At 46.2% G+C, this 23,833-nt stretch overlaps 1 long non-coding RNA gene across 1 annotated transcript; it reads left to right on the forward strand.

Moving 5' to 3' along the window:
- The first annotated feature begins 12,320 nt into the window (after positions 1–12,320).
- Positions 12,321–20,375, forward strand: LOC120511531. The gene is made up of 3 exons (XR_005629749.1): positions 12,321–12,450; positions 13,230–13,365; positions 20,240–20,375. It is a non-coding gene; the product is annotated as an uncharacterized LOC120511531 (long non-coding RNA).
- The last annotated feature ends 3,458 nt before the right edge of the window (positions 20,376–23,833 follow it).

The raw sequence follows: 23,833 nt of genomic DNA on the forward strand, positions 1-23,833 counted from the left end.
GAAGCTGCTACTTGTGCCAGGCACAGGACTAGGATGGGTCTGTGTCCTGCACAGAGCTTGTTTTCTGGGAAGCAGTTTTTGGGCAGACATAGCTTCTCCAAAGAGACAGCAGTTCCCTTCCTCATCTTTGTCAGCACAGCTGGAAGCCAAAACAGATTATTTCATTTTTTCCAAGTCTTAGGTTCCTGCAAAGGAGATTCAAGTGGAGCTTCACTTGGTGGGACTTCTGTCTCATTTTAGGTTTCCTATGGGGAAGCTGCTGGGCTTTTCCTGCTTCCCTACTCCCACCAAGGTTGTTGCTGCAGCCCTAGGGTGTGGCTGATGGATGGAGCTATCATTCCAGACCTGCAGTTCCTCAAAAGCTGCTGCTCAGGCGCAGATGCGTGGCAAAACAAAATTTTCCTTTGGAAATAGTGGAAGGGAGACGGGCAAAAATGGTGGCAGTGGCATAGCAGGCTTTCCTGCTTGCACCTCTTCTTATTCTCAAAGTTAAAATCTTGCAGGAGGAGCAATGCAGGACTGAGCAGTGCCTTATCCTTTGCTGGTGGAGTCACACCTGTTGAGGAGGGGAACCATCAAAAAAGTGGTTTTCCTGGAGAAAAGATGTCTTCCTGGCAGATGGCTTGGCCAGCCAGCAGGGATTACAAACCTCCCTGGGAACCTTTTCTTTATGGCTAGTGAGAAGGTGATATTGCTTGTGACAGCGCAGAAAGATTGGCTGAAATAAAATAAAGAGGTTTCCATGGTGATCCCTTCATATTGCAGTAAATTTTCATCTTGCAGTCAGCTGGGTTGTGCTTCTTCCCCCAGAGGAAGAGTCCTTGGCTCCCCCTGCATTATTAGTTCCTGCTGGTGCTGAGGGAAGGCTGGCAGGCCCTGAGTGGAGCCACTGACATGGACAGCTCTGTGGTGGCCTTGTTCATTATCCTAAAGAGGTCAGGCTGCCCAGACAGCCTGCAGGTGCCTCAGAAACAATCCTGCTTTCTGGCTGGAACTGCAAATAGACAAGGAATAGGTGCAAAGATGTAGCTGTGGCTAAAGGCAACAGGACAGAAGTAGGTTTCTTCCCATTTTACACAACCACAGACAAATTGGGTGGCTGCCCCGAAACCAGAGCCCGGGTGCTGTTAGAGGAGGGAATTGAATGTGTAATTCCCAGGCGGTGGCACAGAAGACTCCTTTTCTCCTGAGGTTAATTACGGGGAAGGCACTGAGCTGCAGAGGGCTGGAATGGAAGGGGAAAGGAATAGGGAAGGAAAGGGAAAGGAGAAAGGGAAAGGAAAGCTGTTTGTGAGATCACCTGTGGGAGCACCACAAAGGGAAGAGGCTGTGGCTCACAGGGGTGCAGTCTGCCCAGCAGAAGAGTGACCTTTCCTTTCGGGAGCCAGGGAAAGCCCTTCAGCTGTGGAAGGCAGTGACTCACGGGCTCCCCACAAGTGTGATCTCTCCTGCCGTGCCGCAGAAATGAGCAGCAGCGAGACGTGTCTCGCTGTGGGAAGGCTCAGCAGAGACTTTCCCGGCGTGTTCCCGGCGTGACGGCATCTTCCCATCTGCATCTGAACTCGAGAGTCATGCACACAGTGCTAGTCAAGCTCTGCCACCCAAAACATGCTTAATGTGAAAAGTGTTTCCCTGAGAAGGTGTGTCATTGAATGCAAATGAACACTGCCTCGAGATCATGTTAATTTATGCTACAGAGCAAAAACTCTTCTGTCTGCTTCGTGCACCACAAAGCCAAAACAACCCTGACCCACCCGTGGCCTCGCCCAAACCTCGGTGTCTTTGGGCTCTTGTTGTGCATTACGTACAATTCACCATGGATGGAGACTTGAGAAGCACAGAGGGATGTGCAGGAGGGATGCTGTGAGTGTGGCTACCTAGAATGGTCCAGGGTGTGGGGGACTCTTGGGAGAGCAGGATGTGGGGATGAGTTGCTCCTAAACATCAAAATCACCGGGGTCAGCCACCCCCTCCTGTTCTGCTGGGAGCTCCTCACAGGGAATGATAAAATGAAGTCTTTGAAGACATTCTCCTTATTTCCCTCGAAGTTATTATTTCTTCCAGAGCTTGGGAAAGCTGAGTTTTTTTGCCTTTTGGGAGGACACAGGACAAAAGGGAATTTTGGTGGGGAAAGGAATGGGCATGAAGTAGGCACTCTGAGCAGGAAAGATCCCATTTCCTGCCACTGCAAACTGGAGCTCAAGCCTTTAGCTTGGTGACTGCAGTAGGGCAGCTATAAAAGCCTGTTTGGCAGCCAGCTTTTAATGTGCAAGCAGTGAGGTTCTTATTATTAAGTTAACAAAAAGCTGTGATTCTTTCTGTAAATTAAGGAGCTATTAATAAGAAAACAACAACGGAAAAATAAAAAAAAAAGAAGAAGGAAAAAAAAAACACAGAAAGAGATCAAGCTGGCCAGCTCTGCAGGGAGAAGTTGAGAAAGTCTCATTTTAATAAAAAATAAAAAGACATGTAAGAAAATAGAAGACACAGGTTGGAGGCAGTGCTCAGGTCCCAGGTAATCTGCTTGGGGTGATTGCCCCCATCTTCCCAGGAGTGGCACGTGGGTTTTGCCAGGGTAAATTTGCTTTGCAAATCTACCTTTGTGTCTGTGGATTAGCTTTATTTACTCAAGAATTGTGGAGGAATATTCATGCTTCTATTAGTTTAAAATCTTCTCTTCTTGTTAGCATCATTTCAGCATGTCATTCAAGGCAAGCACCTAAAGCAGATATTTTGGGGATTAGAAATGCATTTTTTTCCCTTTGTTTTGAAATAGTTTCTCTCCAAGTTAGGTATTTAGTTGCTTAGCTTTGCCAGAGAAGCCTTGTAATGCTCCCCCACCATCCACTTTATTCCAGCAGAAAGGTTTATATTTCTTTATTTAAAGCAAAGGGGAAACTCCTGTCTGTAGGAATTTTTACCTCAGACCAGCCCTGCCTCACATCTGCTGCATGTCCAAATTACCCTGGACAGCCCAACAACCTCAGCACGTTGCACCTTGTAAACAGGATTTTCCATCAAAGACCACAGGCATATTTAGGGAAGACTCAAGGCTCCCCAAAGGACAGGAGGAGGGAAAGAGAACCATTTATAGCACAGTCAAACACACAGAAACTGCATGGAATGGTGACTTCAGATCTCAAAACTAGCTTTTTTTACCAGCAACGCTTGCTGAAGACGGGCTAGAGCTCTGTTTCACCTGCCCTGTGAAACAGGACACTCCAGGGCACTGCTCCCGTGGGATCCATGGGATCCATCCAGCAGAAATCGCTGGGAACATGCTCAGAAATCTCATTGAGGCATGCAGCCACCAACTCCAACAACACGGCAGCTGCAGGAGTTTGTTACTCTTTATTAAAAAGGAACTGGGGAAGTTGTTTTTGGGTTTTCTTTTTTTAAATTTTTTTTATTTATTTATTTTTTTTTTTACAATTCCCGTTTGTTAAAAAGCGTGCAAGCAGCTCATTAGCTCCGATGGTGTGGTATTTTTGGCTGGTTGCATTGCTGAGCATGTGTTAAGCGCCCATGAAGTGCAAGAAATTACCTTTGTAACAGCAGTGGTGTCTTCTGAATGCAGTTATCACCTCCCCAGCGCCGATAAGGTGTGAAAAATGATCTTCCCATCTACAGTTGTGTCAACTGAATGCAATTAGCACCTCTACATGTGTTTAAAATCATGACCGCAGGTTATAAGTTTGCAATACATTAGCACTTAGTCCCATCTTTGTGAATTGAGGGGGAAAAAAAATACATCTCAGCAAAACTGGTGCAGTGAATACAATTAAGTACCATTAACATTCCATTAACTATTTTTAATGAAGTAAATCCAGCCCCAGATGAGTGAAGGATAGGTTAGGGACTTAGCTCAGGACAGGAGTTGCCTTCTATATAGACACGTGTCAGTGGAAAATCTCTTTATTCCTGCTAGACCTTGGTTAAACAGCTCTGTTAAGCCAGGCTTTTCCCTTTGCTCTTAGGCTAGAGGCAGCCAGGATGCAGGATGCGCCTTCTTAAAATGCTGCCTTCTTTGAAGGGAAAAAGAGGAAGAGGCAGAAAAACTCCACAGTAAGTAGATTTTTCCTTTGCTGCAAGTAGCCAAGTCCCAGTGTATTGATCATTTATTATATCCTTCTCAGGGTATTAATCTAACTGCTCTAAGAGAGCCTGACTATGTCTCTGTATGGAAATCTCTCCTGGGGGAAATAGTAATTGCCAGCAGTCTCCAAACTTCTTTTTTTGTTGTTTTCCTTCCAAGTTTGACTGAATAAAACTTTTTATATGGAGGCTCAGTGTGACTTTCACAAGAGCCTCAGTAACTTTTTTATGCAAACATGGCATTCATGCAGAATGGTCATCTTCAGACATCAAACACTTGCACTTTTCAGAGGAATAATTGAAAGGTACAAAAAAGAATCAGCGCAGACACTCCCCTCAAAGGGGCTGAAAGATGTGTTTTGGTGATGTGAAGGAGTCCAGACCAGTCTCTGTGCTTCAACTTGCACAAAGCCATACTTTTCAAGAAGATTTTCAGATATCACTGACAAAATCCCCATGCTGGGACTTGGGATAGACCATGGATGCAACAGCATCAGCTTCTCTGTCTCACCTTTATTTATTTTTAAAAAGCTGTTGATTTTTCACTTCCCAGATGGATCTGGAACAGCTGGGACTTTTACCTTTTATTTGTATTTAAATTTTATTTTCCTTTTTTCACCAAATTTGTAATTGAAAGGGACAGCTCCTGCTCCGGGACACCTGACAGAGGATGTGCAGGGCTTCTCCCATTGCTGGCAGCAATCCCATGCTGGCACAGACCCCGTGTCTTTTTAGGGTAAAAGGGAGCCCATGGCCAGATCGTTTCTCCCCCTGCATCACACAGGACATCAAGCTTTACTCAGTGATCCCTGCACAGAGCCAAGTCACTTGTGGCTGAACTAGGGCATATTTTTGTGAAGAAAATAATCTATTACTGATCTTCCCTTGTTTTCTCTGATTTCCATGCTGCAGGGCAATGACTGCTCTGAGGATGATGAGCACCTGCAGAGGGCTCTCTGACAGTGATGCTGGCCTGGTTCTCAACCAAAATCCAATCCAAGGAAGGGAGAGAGCTTGGCTGGCTAAGTCAGAGCACCAGTGGTTAGGTCTGCCTGGGGATGGCTTTGCTCTTGGTTTCTTTGACTTTCTGGTTATGTGAAATCTACAGATCCCAGCATGAAAATTGTCTGTTGGGGATTCACACTTTTTATTAAATCATGTCTTTAGTGGTTCCCTTACTGCATGGGGATAAAAGTGATACCCTACAGTGCCTCAACCCTGCTTTTCACTGGCCTGGCACTGGTGAGAGCTGCAACATCAATCTGCTCCTTTTCTCAGGGCAATTCCTGCTGGCTCCAGGCTCTGGGACTCACTCTGCTTGTCGCAGTGGGAGCTGCCAGCAGGAAACAGCATCCAGACACGATGAGGTTGCACCCTGTAAGCAGAGCAGAGCACAGATCCTGCTGGCTCTGGGGGAATCCGAGGGACACGGGGCTGTGCCAGGTGGTTGTCACCTCTCTGAAAGGCACCGACACGTGGTGGGCACCAAAGTGGGTCAGGAAGGAATTAGGCTGTTTGAGGGAAAAGGTTTAAAGCCAGAGGTGAGAAGAGACAAACCAGCATTATTAGGAGTGAGTGGGTTTGGGGCTGGAGCCGGCACATCCTGCAGACAGCCATCCATCCTGGAAATTAAATTAATTAAATTCCACTCCCTCGGCCGGCCTGGCCTGCGGCCCCACGCTCCTGACTGAGGATTGCTGATGGTGCACATTGCTGCAGGCTGAGTCCCAGACCTGTGAGATCAGCCAGAGAGGCTCCAGCAGCCCCAGGAAGGCGCTGGGGACTCCAGGAGTGGGTTCAGCTCAGGAGGACATGTGGGATGGTGTAGGCACACAGTTTGTGGTGATTGGGAGTGGGGCTGAGCCCCATCCCCAATGGGCACAGCTGTGCAGGACAGGTGAATGACATTGAAGGTAAGGAGCCATGGAGTGCCCAGGGGCACTGCCCAACCACCAAAGGGAGCAGAAGGCACACAGGGGCAGGGCATCAGCATGAGGGGATAAAAGGCTGGGCTGAAGAACAAGAAGGGTAGATGTTTGCAGCTTTCTGAGGTGCCATGGTGTTACTGTGTGTGGGCAGGTGCCTGAAGCCTTCTGATGAGGAGAGGTGTTGTTCTGTATGGGCAAATGCTTAAAGCCTTCTGAAATTGTGTGGTGACACTCTGTGTATGGTGGCTGTCCCAGCTGTGACAGGCTGGGGTGAAACTGAGGCCCTTCCTTGGCTGCAGGTCAGCCCATAAACCATGGGCTGTTGTGGGATGCAGGAGCTGATCCTAATGTCCTGATGCTGTGAGCAGGACAGGTAGTATTTACCTGGAACCTCCCTGGCTTCCATTTTCGTTCATCCCAGCTTTTCCAAAAGGGCTGAACTGATGGACCTTGGAGCCCAAAACATCTTGTTGAAGCAGTGGGAGGGGGCTGCAGTCAGCCACAGGGTGAAGTGTCCCTTCCTGTGCCAAGGTGCAAATCCCCACTACAATCTCCTGCCTCTGTGAGCTGAGCTCCAGGAATCTGAGGAGAGGAGAAGGTGGCCAGTTAAGTGAGGCTGGGAGAGTACTTCTGTGTCAGTGGGGTCTGATAGGGCCTCCTGGCCTCAGGAGCAGAAAATTCCAAAATCAAAAAGCATGATCCTTGCTTGTGACTCCTGCTGGCTTTTCCAGTGGTACACTGGGGAAAAACAGTTCATTTAGGTTAATTGCACAATGCAGATATTTATAAAATGGTATCTTTTTAAACAGAGGAATGTGCCTTTTCCTGATGAGGTCTCTGCAAAAACAGCAGTATGTCACTTGACCCAGGCCTTTAACTGGAACCGTCTTGGCAATTTAATGAAATTAAATGGCTGGACTGTGGGGAGTTCATTAGTAAGTAATCCAAAGGCTAAGGCTCTGTGAGCTAGTTCAGCTCTCAAGTGCTTATTTGTGTTTGCCAGATCCAGTAAAGTGAAACCCCTTAATAGGTGCTGGCAGTACTTGTAACATACTCTCCTCTGGTCTGGAGACCATCACACAGGCACTGGTGTGATTTCATATTTCTACACGAATTTTTTTTTTAATAAAAAGCACCTCCAGGACAGCCACAGGGTCCCCTGTGTGTCGGGTGGCTTTGCAGAGGCACTGCTGTCCTTGATGCCATGAGCCTCTCACTTCTGGCAAAGAGAGTAAGGGAATCTCATTGCTTTCCAAAAAAGCTTTCAGAGGTGGCTGCTGCTGCCAGCAGTGCAGTGCTGAACCTGAGAGGGGCTCTGGCTTCCTTGTCATGCTGGGCCATGGCTGGGACTACGGGCAGTTTTATTTTGTGCCATTTGCCCAAGGGTAGGGAGCAGGGGTGTAAAGTTCCTCTGGGATTCTGGCAGGTTGTTTAAAAGGATGCTGAGTTGCTGCTTACTTCATGTGAGGGAGGATTTAGAGGAGTCAGGAGGGTATGGATCTTCCTCCTGCAGTGTAAAGGGCTTCTGGGTTTCCAGAAGAGAATGTGCTAAAGTTTCACTCTTTAAAAATTCACCAGATATAAGCAAGATTTACAAATAAGTGACCTGTGGCACCACTAAAAGTTTGGCAGGGCACTGAAGGATGCTTGAGATAGTCAAAGGAAAAGTCCAGGATAACAGAATTTATTTTTCATCCAAACTCTGTGTTGGCCCTTAAGGCTCATCCACCATGAAAGCTCTCAGGGGAGGTTCTACACCATGGCCTAGAAGGAGCACTTAGTTTTTAAAAAACTTTAAAACATTTTGGTGTGTCCAAGAGGTCCAAACCTCTTGAGCAGTCCAACACCACCACGTGGTCAAGCTCTGGGGCTGGAGTTGAAGGGCTGTGGATCAGATCCACACAGGAAAATTTCCCTGACCTGAAATCCTATGAAAAAATGGGGTTTTCATTAATGAGCTCCACTTTGTGTGAAATTCCTGCTGGGATTTACTGTAGCTGCTTCACAAATTCTTTAAAAAGTAAATAATGTGATTGGATGGGTGCTTCTGCCAAAGAAATTGAATATTGAAAGGTATGGATGTTATAAAGGGAAAATCCATCAATCTGAGCAATGGCTATCCCAAATATTGTCAGATCTGCAGTGGTACCGGCAGCACAGGTTTTGTCCTGGTGTGTGCAAAATGCCTCTGGAATCCAATAGCTTTTGAAAGGGTGGTCAGTGCCACACCTGCAGGAGGCCTGTGTCTGGTTACCTACAGCATGGCACTGCAGTCCCAAAAGAGCTTCTGCTGAATTAGGCATCGCCAAATGGAACTTAAATTTACCCCGTGGAAAAAGACTGGGGTTTTATCCAGAGGTGGGATGTGGAAGGTCCTGTGGCAGCTACAGGAGATTTTAAGTTTGGTTTCATCCCTTGTAACAATCCTGTCTTGTCTTCTCTTCTGTGGGCTTGGGCCAGCTGCTGACCTTTGCAGGTCCCTCTTCTCCTTCTCCTCCTGGCTCAGTGAAGTTCAGGAGCTGATTAAGAGGCAGAATTAGCCACAGCTCTAAAAATCCCCCCTTCCAGCGTGGTGCTGGGAGGAGCACTGATGTGCCTCTCCCCAGCGGTGCTGCACAGCTTCCAGCCACAGCAGCGAGACAGGTGGGCTTTTATTCCTGCATGCTGCTTTCCATGGGAAACAGCGTCCCCGAGATCACATCCCAGCAGTCTTGCTGTGCTGGGAGTCCTGCTCTCGAGGTGCAGGCAGGACAAAATCCACACAGAGCCCAGCTTGTGTCTCAAGTCCTGCGTGTCCAGGCTGTGCCCATGGCATGGGGGGACAGACACACACAGGGATGAGTGGTGAGAGCAGAAGGTGGGTGCTTCCCTCCCAGGCTGGTGTTTTAACAAGAGAAACCTGCCCAGAGCTGTCAGAGGAGGTGGGATGCTCCTCGGGAACCAACCTGGAGCGCTCCTGCTGGGGTCTGGGTGGGAAAGGTGGAGCTCTTCCCAGCGAGGGAAGCAGGGATGGGCAGGAGGGACAAAAGCAGCACAGCAACGACATCTTGTGCTGCACAGCGACGGCTGCATGTGCCTGCCAGCAGAGCTGAGGCTGCTCCTGGGAAGGCCCTGTCCCTCTGGCAAGCCCCTTGTCCCCCTGGTGTCCCCACTGTGGAGGGGATGGAGCCGACAGGAGAGAGCCTTGTCCACGGGGCAAGGAGTCAAAGCAGGATTTTGGCAGCAGCAGGCAGGGAGGGGGAGCAAAAAGGCTACAAAAGACATTTCTGTCGATTGTGCTCTCTTTTTCCTTTATTCTTTTACCATGGCATCACTGCAAATCACTGGAATATCCCCCAAGTGCTCTGTGGAAAGCTGTGCCTCACCCACCTGCAGATATCAGGTACACCAGCAACATTTCATTTTCTTCTTGCAAGAAGCTTGTTAGTGCAAATATTCTGTCGTGTCTGAGGAGCACTGTGGCTGAAAACTCATTTTGAAGGTACAGACTGGCATTTTATCCCAAACAAGGGCACTACAGCAATCCCTCACCACTCTGACTGCACCAAAATTCCTCCAGACTTGCACCCTGGGACTAAAATTCAAGGTTTCTGGTGGAGAGGGGGCAGCAAAGTCTGAGAGCAGGTTGGGTTGGTGCCTCACCACTGCCTCTGTGAGGTGCCAGCCCAACCCACCAAGTGGACAGTTCTTTTTGACACCCTTCATTTCTAATCCTGATTGAATTGTGACCATGTTGATGCTGAATTCATGCCAAATCAGCCAGTTTTGGAGCAGTGGTGGATTAATTTCTTTTTGGAGCTTTGTCTTTGCCCACACTGGTGCCTCTTTGCAGACCTTGCCAGAGGGAGGCCAAGATGTGTCAGAAATAAAGAAAAACCTTGCCATGAAATCCTGCAGCATCCGAGTGTTGTGCTCAGTGTAGTTTTGAGCAGAGAGCAGCTGTGCTGCATTTTGTCTCTGGGTAGGATTTTTAGAGATGCTTGCAGCACATAGCAGCAGAATGGCTGCCCAAAGTCAATGAGACTTTGTTCAGAACAGCCTCGGGTGCTTTTCAAAGGCTTGGCCCCTTGTGGGCCTCTTTAAAGGCTTGTAAATTACAGTTAATTCCTGTGGTTTAGGTGTATTCGTCGATACAGCCCAGGATTACATTCCTGTCCTCCTTAGGATCCCAGCCTGGATTGAAGGGTTCAGGAGCAGCTCCTGCCTTCACCTTCAGTGTCCCATTCCCCAGCCTGAAGGGACAGGTCTGCCTGCTGCAGCTGGGACAGTGCTCCTCCTGCACAAGAACTGGAATTCATCCAACATAACTTACTGGGGAACAAAATAAATCCATTGGGATGTGTTCATCATCCTCCAGGTCGCCTCCAGCTGAGAAATGGGGCTGCTGGCAGGGTACCTCTGCAGGAAAAAAGGGGCAGCTGTGGTTTTGTGTGGTTTGTGATGCCAGCTTCTCTCTTTCACGTGGAGATGGAGGTGCCTGTTGCACCCAGGCTGAAAGGAAAGCAGGGTTGTACCCAGGCCACCTGCCTACAGAGCCACCATGCCCTTACGTGGCTGTGAGGGTTTTCTCACTGACTTTGGTTTGGTTTTTTAGGGAATATCAGTCCTTCCCATGTTCTTCATAGATCATCAGGAAGAAGCACTCCCCAAATGAATTAAAAACCTGACAAGTTCCTATCTGACCTGTTATTCACTTTGGAGCAACTTGTGGAATTGGCTGTGGGTATTGAACCAGCTGCAAGGTTTCATCTGCTCCATTGCTGGGTTTTCCAAATTGTTCTGATCAGAAGGAGCTTGTTGGCTTCAGAGGCAGATAAAATAATCTTGGCCTGTAGGTCAGGCAGGTAAAACACAGTCTGGAGGAAATAGTAGAGGACTCTAGAATATGGAAAGTGTGTGATAAATTTTCAGAAAAGTCTCTGGTTTTGTCCAAAAACCAGTGTCACAGCTCAAAGAATTGTAGGCAAGGGCTGGTGTTTTCATCTGGATGCCTGTGGAGCCATCAGATTCCATGATTTTTGTTGAGGTGTTGGGCTTTGGTGGTGGACTCCATCAGAAAGAAGGCACAGTTGTGCCTGTCCTCTGGGGCTGATGGGAATATTCATCTCCCAGAGGCCATTTTCAGTAGTGTGACAGCATGTCTCAATTCTGCTGAGATTTCACAGAAAAAAAAACTTCAGAAAAACTTTGTCTGCATTGATGTCTTCTCAGGCAGGTTCAGACCAGGGTTGTCCTCTTTATGTGTAGTGCAATAGAATTATATTCAGAAATACATCCAGGTGGTTTGCTGCTCTTAGTCTTCCTCTGCTGGACTGGACAGATTTCACAGGAAAGAAAAAAAAATCTCAGAAAAACTTTGTCTGCATTGATGTGTTCTCAGGCAGGTTCAGACCAGGGTTGTCTTCTTTGTGTGTAGTGCAATAAAAATTACATTCAGAAATACATCCAGGTGGTTTGCTGCTCTGAATCTTCCTCTGCTGGACTGGAAAAGGGTCTGTATAATTTAATTTGTAGCATCTTGGGGAGCTCAGAGTAGACAGTGCTGGATAGAAGACAAGGGGCTCCTGTCTAGTCCTGGGTTGTAGATCAACACTTTGAGGTGGATATTTGGTTCTGTGGGCCTTTCCCAGCATGGTTGTCACAGCCCTGAAGGTGGCATTGTGTCATGGAGCTGTAAGTCAGCAATGCCACCAGGTCCTGGTTTGGAAACATTTTTGGAGGCTGCCTTGGCCAAAGCAGAGGGAGAGCAATGGCCACGGGTGCTCCCTCTGCTCTTGGGTTTCACTGGGGATGTTTGAAAAGCTGTGGCTACTCCATCCATGGAACTGTCCAAGGCCAGGTTGGACAGGGTTTGGGGCAAGCTGGGCTCATGGAAGGTGGCCCTGCCCATGCCAGGGGTGGAGCTGGGTGGGCTTTTAGGTCCCTTCCCACCCAAACCATTCTGGGATATTTTTTTCACCCCAGAATGTGGGTTGGGTGAAATCATACTGGGGCTGCAGCATGTCAGAGGTTAGCTGTGCCACCTTCTCTTTCTGAATCTCTGCACACAGACAGCCCAGCTGCTGGTGGATCAGGCAACAGTGACCAAAGTAGAAATAGCTTTGCACCAGGAAGCCAATACTGTGTCTTCACTGCCCATATTGAAGGCTAAAACCTTTCCACTGAAACTGGGAAGGACAGTTGGGTTGCTCTTAGTCATCTCCAGAGCCTGTGTGGATGGGTGACAGGTGTGATTCTTTCCTTTTTTTCTTTTAAACTGTTTTTCTTTTTCCCTTGTACCTGCAGATTGGAGTGTCTGCAGAGTTGTTGCCCACAGCAGCTCAAGGGCCACTTCAGAACAGTGCTGGGAGGTCCACAAGTGCTCAGCCTTGCTCTTGGGGCTGCAGGGAAATGAATAAAGGAAGACATGAGAGCAAGAAGTAAAGCTGTAAGTGCATGGAGTGTTGGGGGAAAAAATGGGGCTTGGCTGACCCTGGCAGGCTTGTTGAGGAGATGCCTATCTGGGTGCAGAGTAAAAAACTCACCAAGTGAAGTACTTGTGAACCAGTTTAAGGTGGTGGTGGCATAGTTCATCTTTAAAGATAACTCGAGTGTGAAGCCCCTTGTGCATTTTTAATCTCTTAAAATAGATCTTTAGGTGTTGGGTTTGCTGTTAATCGATGCACAAAATGGTGTTAGCACATAATAAACATCAGCTGATATCAGAGAGAGGTTGTCTGTTGAGTACAGCACTTGTGCAACAGCTGCTGGTGTGATTTCTGTGGACAAGGAGAAGTCTGGTGTCTGTGTGAAACCTCTGTCATTCTCTGGGCAGAGGTGAACTCCTTGGCTGATCTCTGTCCCATCTCTGGTCCCTCCAGGCCTCATGAGAAGGTGTTGGCAGAAGGAACAGTCCCCAGGGAGGGACCAGCTCCTGGTATGGGTTCACCTTTTATTATTTTCCAGCACTTTCAGCAGCACATTAAAGCAGAGGAGAGGAGACTTCAGTGATTTTGCTGCTCGTGGAACCGACTACTGAGCTGTTTGTACAACTGCACGGGAGGAGAAACCCTCTCACAGCCTCTCTGTGCTGACTGCCATCTATAAAAAGATCTTGACAGCCTCTCCTGTGAAAAGCTCTCACACCTCCCCTCTGCAGCATGCCTTTGATGCCGGAGCAGGTGGGTAGTCCTCAGGCTACTGAAGTGCCTTTCCTTTGTCTTCCAGGCTGCTCTGCTCCTGCCCACCCACGTGTGGCTCTGAGAAGGTTGTAGTGACCCCCTGGAAGTGTTGGAGCCCTTGCTCTGAGGGAGCAGGAACAAGGAGGTGCTTGAGGGACCCTTTTTCTGCTTGGATGCTACAGGTTTGTCAGCTGGGGTGACTATAATCTGTAGATCCTCAGATTTCTGGGAAAAGGAAGAAGTTACTTAGCACTGAGACTAAACTTGGGTCAGATCCTCCCTCCTTCCCCAGGCAGGAGTTCATGAGCACTCCCTTCTCTGCTCCCCAGCTCCTACTTCATACTTGACTGATATAAAGGAAAAATCATCCACTGGTGTAATGGGATCACAGAAACCCAGTGAGGCATGAAATTATGTTCCTTCTTTCCCAGATAAATCCCTTGTTGTAAATTAAACAGTTTACCCATTTGAGTACAGGTGGATCAATGTCTGTGTCAGTCTGCTGTTAATAAGGAGGGAGATTATCCAGGGCAGACTTGCAGACCTCTAGGGTCTCTCTTGGTAGTGATGAAGTAATGTTCTTCACAAGTTGTGTTCTTCACGAGTTGTGTTGCCACCAAGATCCTGGGGGAGCTGGGAAAGGAGCAGCTCTCAGGGTGGGGGATCTGGAAGGAGTGACATCCCCACACTCTGAGTTCTCCCTGCACCAAAAGAAGTTTCCATTCCAAAGGGGTTAGCACAGGATCAAGTTGTCCATGCTGGTAGACCTTGGAGCAGGTGGAAAGACAGCTATCCTGAGCCAACAGGAGAAAACTTTGGTTGTGCTGTGCCCCTCTGGACAAGGTATCCTTCCAGGGGCTGTGCTGAGCAGCCTGGCACAGGGAGCTTTGTATCTGTGCACCTCCCCAGCAAAATCTGAAATTGCATCCACGCTCTAGCAAATGCAATCAAGTATAACTAAGCCAACTGAAAGACAGGACTCATCTGGATTTTCACTGAATTGTTTTTCCAAAATGATTTTGAAATACTGTTTGTTTTACACTGTGGATATAAATTCTTTTTCAAAGTGCTTGAAGCATGGCGAGAGTTTTATCCCCCGAGAAGGTTTGGCTGTGTGATAGGAGGAGTAGGTGATGGGAAACTTAATAGTGAGAAGAGAAAGAGTTGAGCTTCTCAGACTGCTGAGTGCAGGAGTCACTGAAGGTTGGATGGGGTTTGGAACAACCTGGCCTAGAGGAAAGTGTCCCTGCCCATGGCAGGGGGTTAGAGTGAGATGATCTTTAAGGTCCCTTCCAACCCAAATAATTCTGTGACTCTAAAAGCCAATTTGAGTCACAAGTCAAGGAGAGGTCTGGGTGCAGGAATAAAATGTGAACCTGTTACTTGCATAATCCCTGATGCTTGCATCTTCTGTTAGGACCCTGAGCAGTCAGAATCTGACTGGTCAATCAATATCTGACCAGTCAGAATCACAGGGAAAGACTAGTTTGGGCTGGAAAGGACCTTGCATATCATCTTGTTCCACCCCTCTGCCATGGGCATGGACACTTCCACAAGACCAAATTGCTCCAAGCCTTGACCAAACTGGGCTTGAGCACTTTCAGGGATGTGACATCCACAGATTCCCAGGCAGCCTGTGCCTCACCACCCTCAGAGTCAACAATTTTCCCCTCATATTTAATTTAAAACTATTATTTTTCAATTTGAACCCATTCCTTCTTGTCCTGGAACTACAGGGTTTTGTAGGTAGTCTTGCCCCATTTTTCTTCTAAGCACCCTTCAGGGACTGGAAGGCCACAATTAGGTCCCCCCTGTACTGCCCTGTCCTGCTCGGTAGGTTCAGGGGAGGGTGGTTGGATTTACTCCGGGCAGTGTCAGGAGAAACAAAATTCTCAGACTATTCAGGAGTATCATGCTCACAAAAAGAGGATACCAAAATGACAGCCTTCTCAGGGGTCATCCACTCCCTCTCTGCTGAGGCAACATCTGTCACATCAAACACCTCCCAGGGATGGGTGCAAAGAAGGCTCCTCACCCTCCCCAGCCACCTGCTGTTTCTCACTCTCATCTTCATCATCAATCTCCTTCTTGATCTAAACTTAAACCTCTGGACACTTCCACCATTCATGAGCATCTTGAAGAAGTAATTTCCTTCCTGTTAATAGAAGTGATTTCTATATTGTCTCATCTTCCACTGTTTTCTGGACACGTGCTCTTGCCTGTGCTCTTCTGCAGTCCATACCTTTGCCTTAAAGTCAATGCAGCACTTATCCAAGGACTGCTTTGCTTCTTAATGATGACATTTAAGCTGCAGTAATCCTGCAAGGCCTTCTTCTACCTCCTGTCAAAGGCAAATTGTTCAAATTTTGATCCTCTTGTTAGAACCAACCTCCTCTTTGACAAAAGCTGCAGTCAGCATGAGAGATTTAAGTTAAGCAGCACTTTTCTTATTACCTAACACATTCTAACTTTGGACTGGGAGTAGAATTAGTTCTGCAGTTATCACTAAAATAATGTAATCTTTCTGCCTAAGTTAGCAAAAACCACCTGATTAGTGCTCCAAAAGCTGGCTGAGTGCTTATAACTCATGGTGGTGGTTGGCAGGGCTCAGCTGCAGCTCTGTAACAAACTGCAGGGAAAGCCCTGCCCCACTGCCTCTGACTGCTCCCAGATCATCCCCCCCATCTCCAGTTTCATTTGATCTAACTATAGCTCACTGGCAAATGACAATTCATAGCTAGGTGGTGTTCAAAGTCTAATTGCTCCACCATTTTCTCAGTACTTCAGAATTTCTTAATTGCATTAGCCAAGGTGAGAATAATTGCTGCTTTCATATCCTTGAGACTTCTCATACAAAAGAGGCTTATGCAAGAATCTGCTCATTCTCTCCAATAAATGATCTCTCTGTTATTACAGAGAGTGTTTTGGGGGACTGCTGGGAAGCATTCCACCACACCATTATGCACCTGAACAAAACCTGAAACTTGCAGGCACAAGACTAAATTATAGTCTGGGGCAATCATCAGAACACACTTTGGGTTTGAGGTTTTTTGGGAATTTTTCCTTTTTTTTTTTTTTTTTTTTTTTCTTTCCTGGAAGTTGCTTTTTCAGAAGATGAGCAAGCCCCAAACCTAGAAACAACCCATTATTTTGCATTTGGGGATCTTCTGGGTAGAGGAAATCTGCTGTTTACAGGTCACTGGTGCTCTGACATTGCTAATGGTCACATGTGGAACTTCTAGTGTGTGCCAGTCACTGTCCTTATTTTTCCTTTGCTCATGAAATCCTTGGTCAGGGACCATTTCTCCCCTGGGTTTGTGCATCTTCAGGATCTTGGGTTGCATTCAAGGCTTCTAGATGTCTTGGTATAGTAGCTGTGTGTGTGTGCCTCAAGTGCAATAAAGCCACTCAGGCAGGGAATTAGACATAATGTTCTTCCTTAAGCTCCAGCAATTAAGTATAAACATATGCATGCACAATAAAATGTCATGCATCCCTTCTGAGGCTGTGACTACCATTAGAACAAGAAAAAAGAACCATGTGTTTCCTAACATGCCAATTGGATCCACTTAGTGTGAGAAGAAGCTATTCAGTGAGTCAAGCACTTAATCCAGGAAGCAAGTTGTACACAAATTTCTGATAAGGTAGACAAATTTCACACCCTGTTCTGGGGAAAATATTACATTTCATGGTGCTTTACAGATGATGACAAATCCTATTAAAATCCTCGAAAAAAAAAATGTATACAAGTTAAACATGGATATTTAAAATGATCCATTTTCTGGATGCAGGAAAATAAGTAAAATGGGCATTTTGTAGGAATAACAGCAAGTGCCACAGAGGTTTTACACAGGGTCCTTGGTAAGAAGTAATCTGATTATAGCTACAGGACCAATTTCTCTTGCAGCATATGAAATAATGCTCAGAAACAGTCCAAGTACTTCTTCCAGTTGCTAGACAAACTCGGAGGATAAATAGGATGGAGACTCTAATGGCGAGGTTTGAAGGACTGCAAGAACATCAAACCTTTCAGGTTTGCTCCAGGGCTGTAAATCAAGGTGGGCTAGGCCATCATTCTGAGGCAGCCATGCTATAATTTAGGAGCTTTTTCCAGTTACTGTGACTGGCTGAAGTGCAATGGCAGGAGCTTTGCAGAGGTTGAAATGGTTGCTTTTCAAGATGAGATGCCAGAGCTGTGAGTGCAGACCAGAATGTGCTGTACCTGTCCCATGTAAATCCCATCTGGGCTGGGGCAGACCCACACCCCCTAAGACCCAGCAGCTGTGCCTTCTGTGTCAATTTTGCTACAGATACTTCAAAATCTTCCATCAGGATTTTCTTTCCAGGACTAGATAGCTCTAAAGGTCTGGGTGGCAATGTGAAATCACATCCCTAGGAGTTAGTGGCCCAAGAGAGAAGCTCTGATCCTGAGGGACAGAGGTTTGTAGAGGCCACAGCAAGCATTTTTGGGAGCCTTTCCAGTGCTTTTTGACAACCAAGTGGTGTGGAACAAGAAAATCTGCTCTGAGAGTGTGGCATGCTTTGGTTGGGAGTACAAATATGGAGCCAATCCAGACATGCCTCATTTCCTTGCTATGAACCAGGTGATGCCGAGTTCCTAAATTTCTCTAAGCTGTAATGCTTAGAAAAAACAGAACACATTCCAAGGCATGATTCCTAGTGGAGTGACAAAGACCCTGGCAGGTGGCCTCAGTGGCTCTGTCTGCCATGGATGCAGGAGAACCTGATTTCTCACAGGCTTGTCCTGCTCCTTGGCACCTCTGTGTGCTCCTAAGTCCAAGCAGGTGTCATTTCTTCCCTGTGACCCAAGATGAAACCAATATTCTGGAACAATTTGTCTTGGAAACTTCATGCCAATTTATTTACTGACCTTCAATAAGGACCATCATTTCTTCATGAGAGTTAAGTCCTGGGAGGTGCTAAAATGGCCATAAGTGACCTTCTCTGGTCACTTAGGATGACAAATGATCAGCTCATGGGGACTGTGCTGGTTATCAAACACTCAGAAATATTTGAGGGGGAAAATTGCCACCAAACACAGATTAGTTTACTAAAAATAGCATCAGGAACGACTCTTATGTCAGATGGTGTGAGATGATGTAAGGAACAAAGCCTTTTTGAGAGCCTCTATTACAAAGGATCTATGGGATGCTGCTAAAATAGTAATTTATGTGGTTTCCTGCTAGCAGGTCCATATATTTGTTACCTACAAAGAGTGTCCATGCTCTTGGGGGAAAAAGACTTAAATTTTGTCAAAAAATTTATTTGGAAAAGATAAGAAAGCTTGTTCTCAAATTCTGACAAAATAGGTTATCCACTTCAGAAGGAGGGAGAGGCTCTTAAAGGAGAATTTTATTCCCAGTTGCTCCTTCTGTGAGGTTTCATGGGCCATGTTGACTTTGGGAGTGGGGAGAGGACACAAGGTTTTCAATTTGACTGTCAAGGTTTGGACATGAAATTCTGGTTGAACCAAAGGAGATGAGACAGGCAAGCTTACACGTGCAGCTCCAGGAGGGTGGGAAAGACATCCTGGAAGAACTGGCAAATCACCCCTGGAAATGAAAAGGAGACCTGAAACAACTTTCAGGTGTGAAAATGCATGACTACAGTGAGGATGCACTTTTTGATTAATATTTTCATCTAAAAGCTAGCTGAATGATAAGTGGCAGGAGAAAGCACCATGATGTGGTTCCCAAGTCTGTGAACACACACTTACCATGCCCCTCTACACAAAGGGTAAAAGAAGATCAAGGTTGGCATGAAGCAGCAAAAAAACCAGCCTTTAGTCAGGAGAGCTGTTGCCATCATTATGAAACAGAAAATCCTAGGAATTGGTTTTGCTCTCAGGACATGCAGTGTGTGTTCTTACATAAATATGTTCTTAGAATTATGTTTTAAGGTGTTCATATGAAGTGAGAGGGGCAACTGTGGGAGAAACTGGAAATCCACTTCAGAAATCTTACTTACTCCTGTTTTCAAAAGGAGCTGAGTGCAAACTGGGGCCAGAGGAGATTAGTGGCTGATTTGGGGTCCAAATGTATGCTCAGGGCCAAAGGCTGGTAAAATTTCCTGGCATTCACTGACTCGGTAGCAATGCACAAGGTTTATGGAAAATGCCCTTAAATCTGCATTTTTCTGGCAAACAGAAGGGATGGGTCCCTTTTCCCTCAATTTTCTCTGGCATTTCCCTGTAAGTATTGAGAAGTTTCTCAGGTGCAGTCACCTGCTGGAGAGGCAGCCCTGGCTCCCCACTGAGGAGGCTAAAAGAGCTGTTGATGTGATTTTAATGGGTTTGCAGCTGCCTTCCCTTCCAGGTATTTGGAAAAACCACATCCTCCTGACAGGAGTGCTCCTGAGCCCCTTGCAGAACTGCTGGAGAGTTTCTGAGAGCCCAAAGCACTGAAACTTCTCGTGCTGAAGAAGCTTTGTTTTCTGCTCATCAACCCTGCCATTTCAGCAAATTACATTCTCAGGAGTTTCTTCTTTTTGGCCTTCTCTTTTAGCAGTATTTTTCTGGCACTACCAGAGGTACTTTCTGTTCCCTGTTAAATCTCCTGAAGTGTCACTCTCCCCAGGGTGAAGCAAGGAGCCCAGTGATGCTTCAGGAGGCTTCACGTGGTCCTTGCTGATATGCCATGCAACAAAATGTGTGGATGTGGCACTTGAAGATGTGGTTTAGTGGTGGACCTGGCAGAGCTCGACTCAATGATCTCAAAGATCTCTCCCAAACTAAATGATCCTGTGATTCTAAGATGATTTGAGACCTGTGGTAGGAGAAGAGGGAAGGCCAGGACTCCTGGCTGGAAGCTGGTTGTAAATGAAAGTGATTTGAAAATTACCTGATGGGAGATGTCCTGTGTGGATAAAAGGAGCAAGTGGGGCTGTTTGTTCTTAGTTGTCTGTGTGAGTTTTGAGCTGGGGGACCTTTCTGTGGTTGTAACCTAAGGCTTTCTTTTTTTTTTTTTTTTCCTATATGATCCTTTGAAATGTGTCCTTCATGTCTTGAATATTTGCCCTCCCACTGTATCCCTTCAGGAGAAGAGGATGAGCTGGTACAGACCTGGCTTTTCCTGGCAGCCTGCTCAGAAGGTGCAGCTGTGGAAGAGGAAACATCTCCTTGTCTGGTACAAGGTCTTATGCTATGGGGACACAGACTTCTCTTCTGTGTCTTGTCAGCCTCAAAGGTGAGCAGAAATAGTGTGGTGTGGCCTGATGCTGTTGAGGGGACTGACCCCAAACCAGATTTTACAGAGACACACTTCCAGGAGCACTGGGAACCTGGGGATATGAGCACCCTGAGTGCCTGTTCCCACTGCTGTGATCTGGGGTGTGTTTCAACACTTTCTGGAAGTGTTTAGATAACTTAAAGGTCCTTTTATGCATCTGAGGAGACAGGATTTGACACACCTTAGTCAGTGCTTTTACAAGGAGAAGGTTTGTATTTAATTAATTCTGCCCTACAGTACTGGGTGTGAGGCTGTGGAAGGCTGAGCAGGGGTAGGAACAATGTTGTCCAAGTCCAGAAATGCAGAAAGAAATTATGAGTTTAATGTGGCATGAAATTATCCATTCTGTTTTCCTCAAAGTTAATTGTAGTTCACTATATAGTCTGAAAAAATCCTGTCAGAAACCCAAAAACATTTGCATTCAGTGGATGTAGGATGCTGATGTGTACCTCTGAGGGCTGTTGGCACATTACTTGCCCCAGACACCAAAAGGCACCAAAGAACTGCTCCCTGTTCCTCAGAAGAGTTACAGATGCAGAACCTAGAACATGCTGAAATTGCTCTCTGAATTTGAGTGCCACTGATGTAGGAAATGAGAAACTCCACGGCTCTCTTAGAGCTGACAAATGATAGTTGTTAGGGAATTAATGGGTAACAGTATGATGCTCTAAAGAGTTGGTTTTAACCCTTCCCAGGGAGGGGAGCTTTGGAGCTGGGTTCCTGGGCTGCTTTGGGCACACAGGTGTGAGCATGGGACAAGGATATTGCTCCATATCCTGGACAGACATCTGTGTCTGCATCCTCATTTTGTGCCATTCAAATGGTTGAAAACTTGCTCAAACACAGAACTGCTCCAAGCACAGAATTCCTTATGTTCAAGGAGTCTTAAAATTTAGATGATCACTTGAGTCTTTGAAGGTCTAGTAGTAGGATGAGGGAAAAAGGAGTGAACAGAAATTCCCCCAGTCCAAACAGTACCAGAATCTCAGGCTCTTGCAGTCAATTTGTCTTTGAATATAAAGAAAATAAAAAAAACTTTACAAGTACTGACTTTTACCTCAGGCTTGTACACTGTCCAATTACCACCCCATTTGAAGCCCACACCAGCTATTCCTGGCTCAGCATCCTTTACCTCTGCTGCCTTCTCTGTGTCATTGGTGGGAGGTTCTTCAGCAGAAAGGTTTAACTTTACAAGTACTTTTACCTCAGGCGTGTACACTGTCCAATTACCACTCCATTTGAAGCCCACACCAGCTATTCTGGCTCAGCATCCTTTACCTCTGCTGCCTTCTCTGTGTCATTGGTGGGAGGTTCTTCAGCAGAAAGGTTTAATGTCAGGAAGATTTATTTCTTTTGCTGCTGTGCAGGTGAAAAATTGGCTGCTCATCCAGTGTTATTTAGGTGTGGCTCAGTGGCAAGTGACCCCTTTCTGAAGTTCTGCCACAAAGAGAGATGCTGTTGAATGTGATAGAAAGGGGAAGAACCTTTAAAGATAAAATATAAATGTAAACCACTAGCAAATACTGGTCAGTTGCCTGAAATCACACCTATTAATGGCTTTATATGGAGTGGTTGAGAATCAGCCCTTTGAGTCTCAGTAACTGTTCTGTCACTGGTTTCCTAGGACCAGGAAAGAAGGCAAATCTTTTCCGTTTGTTGGAGGCTGTAGTTGAATCATGAACAGCTTTAAAAAGGAGGGAGTAAAAACCCTGGGGCTGATCTACGTATGTTTCCACCTTGAAAACTTTTTCACCTTTTCAGCCTTGCACAGGGCAACACTGATTCCTCTCTGCCTCTGATACCAAGGCTCATATTTCTTCTATGCTTTTGTGGTCTCCAAAGAAGGAGACCATTTTATGAAAAATGTCTCTAGACAGCAGTGGGATGTCTGAGGGCTCTCCATCAGCTGTATCCTGTCCAAACTAGAGTGACTGTAAGGAGAAGTTTGAGGAGTGACTAGCCTGCAGTGCAGAGATGCCTGGTAGCAGTAGCTGCCACCCAAAAGTTCATGGCTGATGTCTCATTCACAAGGTTTGAGAGGTTTGGGTGCTTCTGCTTTGGAGTGAAAGGCTGTCACAGTTTTCCTTCAGCACCACTTTGTTCTGATGGGGCATTTTTGATGTCATCAGGAGCTGTGGCTCTGGCAAGCCACACACCAGGTGCTGACAAGTGCTCTGACACAGTTTATTTTTAAACTTGCTGTGGGTTTTTAGACTCTTGCAGTGTCTGTCTGCTGGCTCTCCTTTCTCTCCCAGTAAGCTGACTTGGCTTTTCACGGAGACTGGGTTTCCCCACAAATTGATGTTTTGTCCTGTGCTTTTTATGGTTGATTGTATGATTTATTGCTTCCATCCAATCAACAGCTGAAATGTCAATTTGTATTATCTTTCCTTCAAACCTGTATTAACAGTGACCCCCCCAAGCCTCTGTTAAAGCAGCAGAATAAAAAACATCTGGGAGAGATCTCCAGTCACCTGCTGTGACAGTGGGACACTGAAAACTCTGATCCACTGTGCTTTCCACCTCTTTTTTTGGAGAAACCACTTCAGTGTGTGGAAATGTTTTTATTTAAAAAGCTGTGCTTCTTGTTAAAAAGGGAGGAAATTCCTGTTTCTTTGCTCGTGCTCCATCCTGTTGGTCCTGGGTCTGCCTGGCAGATGCATTCCTCCCTGAAAACCTCCCTGCTAATTGTGAGTAGCAGATGCCAGTCTTCCTCAGCACATGTTGGGATATCATGTAGCCCACAGCGATTAGATTTGCTTTGACTCGTTCATACCACACTGATTCAACACAGATTCTTCAGGCTGAGGCAACACTAATGACTTTTCAGCATATGGTATAGGATGGATCATTAGATGGTCACTGATAGTCTAATTTTGGTTTTATTGTTTTTTTTTTTCTTTATTCTTCAGGAAATAGACCAGAAAATTGTAATTTTTTTTCATTTTGCCCAGGCTTTGTCTAAAAATAAGGCATAAATGTAGCATTGTATTTGGCTGTGTTATTATTTGAAATGCAAAGGTCCTTGATTTATTCTTCTAGAGGGCAGCATAGCCTTAGATTTTATTTAAATTGTGAGTGTATCCCCTTCCTTTCAGTGAAGTGACGTTTTCTAGCTTTCCAGACTTGCTTAGAATCTGTGTGATCTTTGCAACACTTCATTTATGAACAGTGGCATGACATAACAAGATTAACACTGACCCTTCTGTAGAAAAGGCACCCCCTACCTTTCCCCCAAGACCCATAGGCTGCTCTTGGGTACAGCTACCACCTCATACTTGCAATTCTTTATTGATTGTAATGTATAGGCAGGCTGGAGGATTAGGAAAAAAAAAAAAAAGAGGATTTACTTATTTTATGGAGGACAATTTCTCATTCAGTTAACATATGCAAAGTGAGATGG

The sequence above is a fragment of the Passer montanus genome, unplaced genomic scaffold, assembly GCF_014805655.1.
Source record: "Passer montanus isolate IOZ18808 unplaced genomic scaffold, ASM1480565v1 scaffold66, whole genome shotgun sequence".
In the NCBI taxonomy this organism is placed as follows: Eukaryota; Metazoa; Chordata; class Aves; order Passeriformes; family Passeridae; genus Passer; species Passer montanus.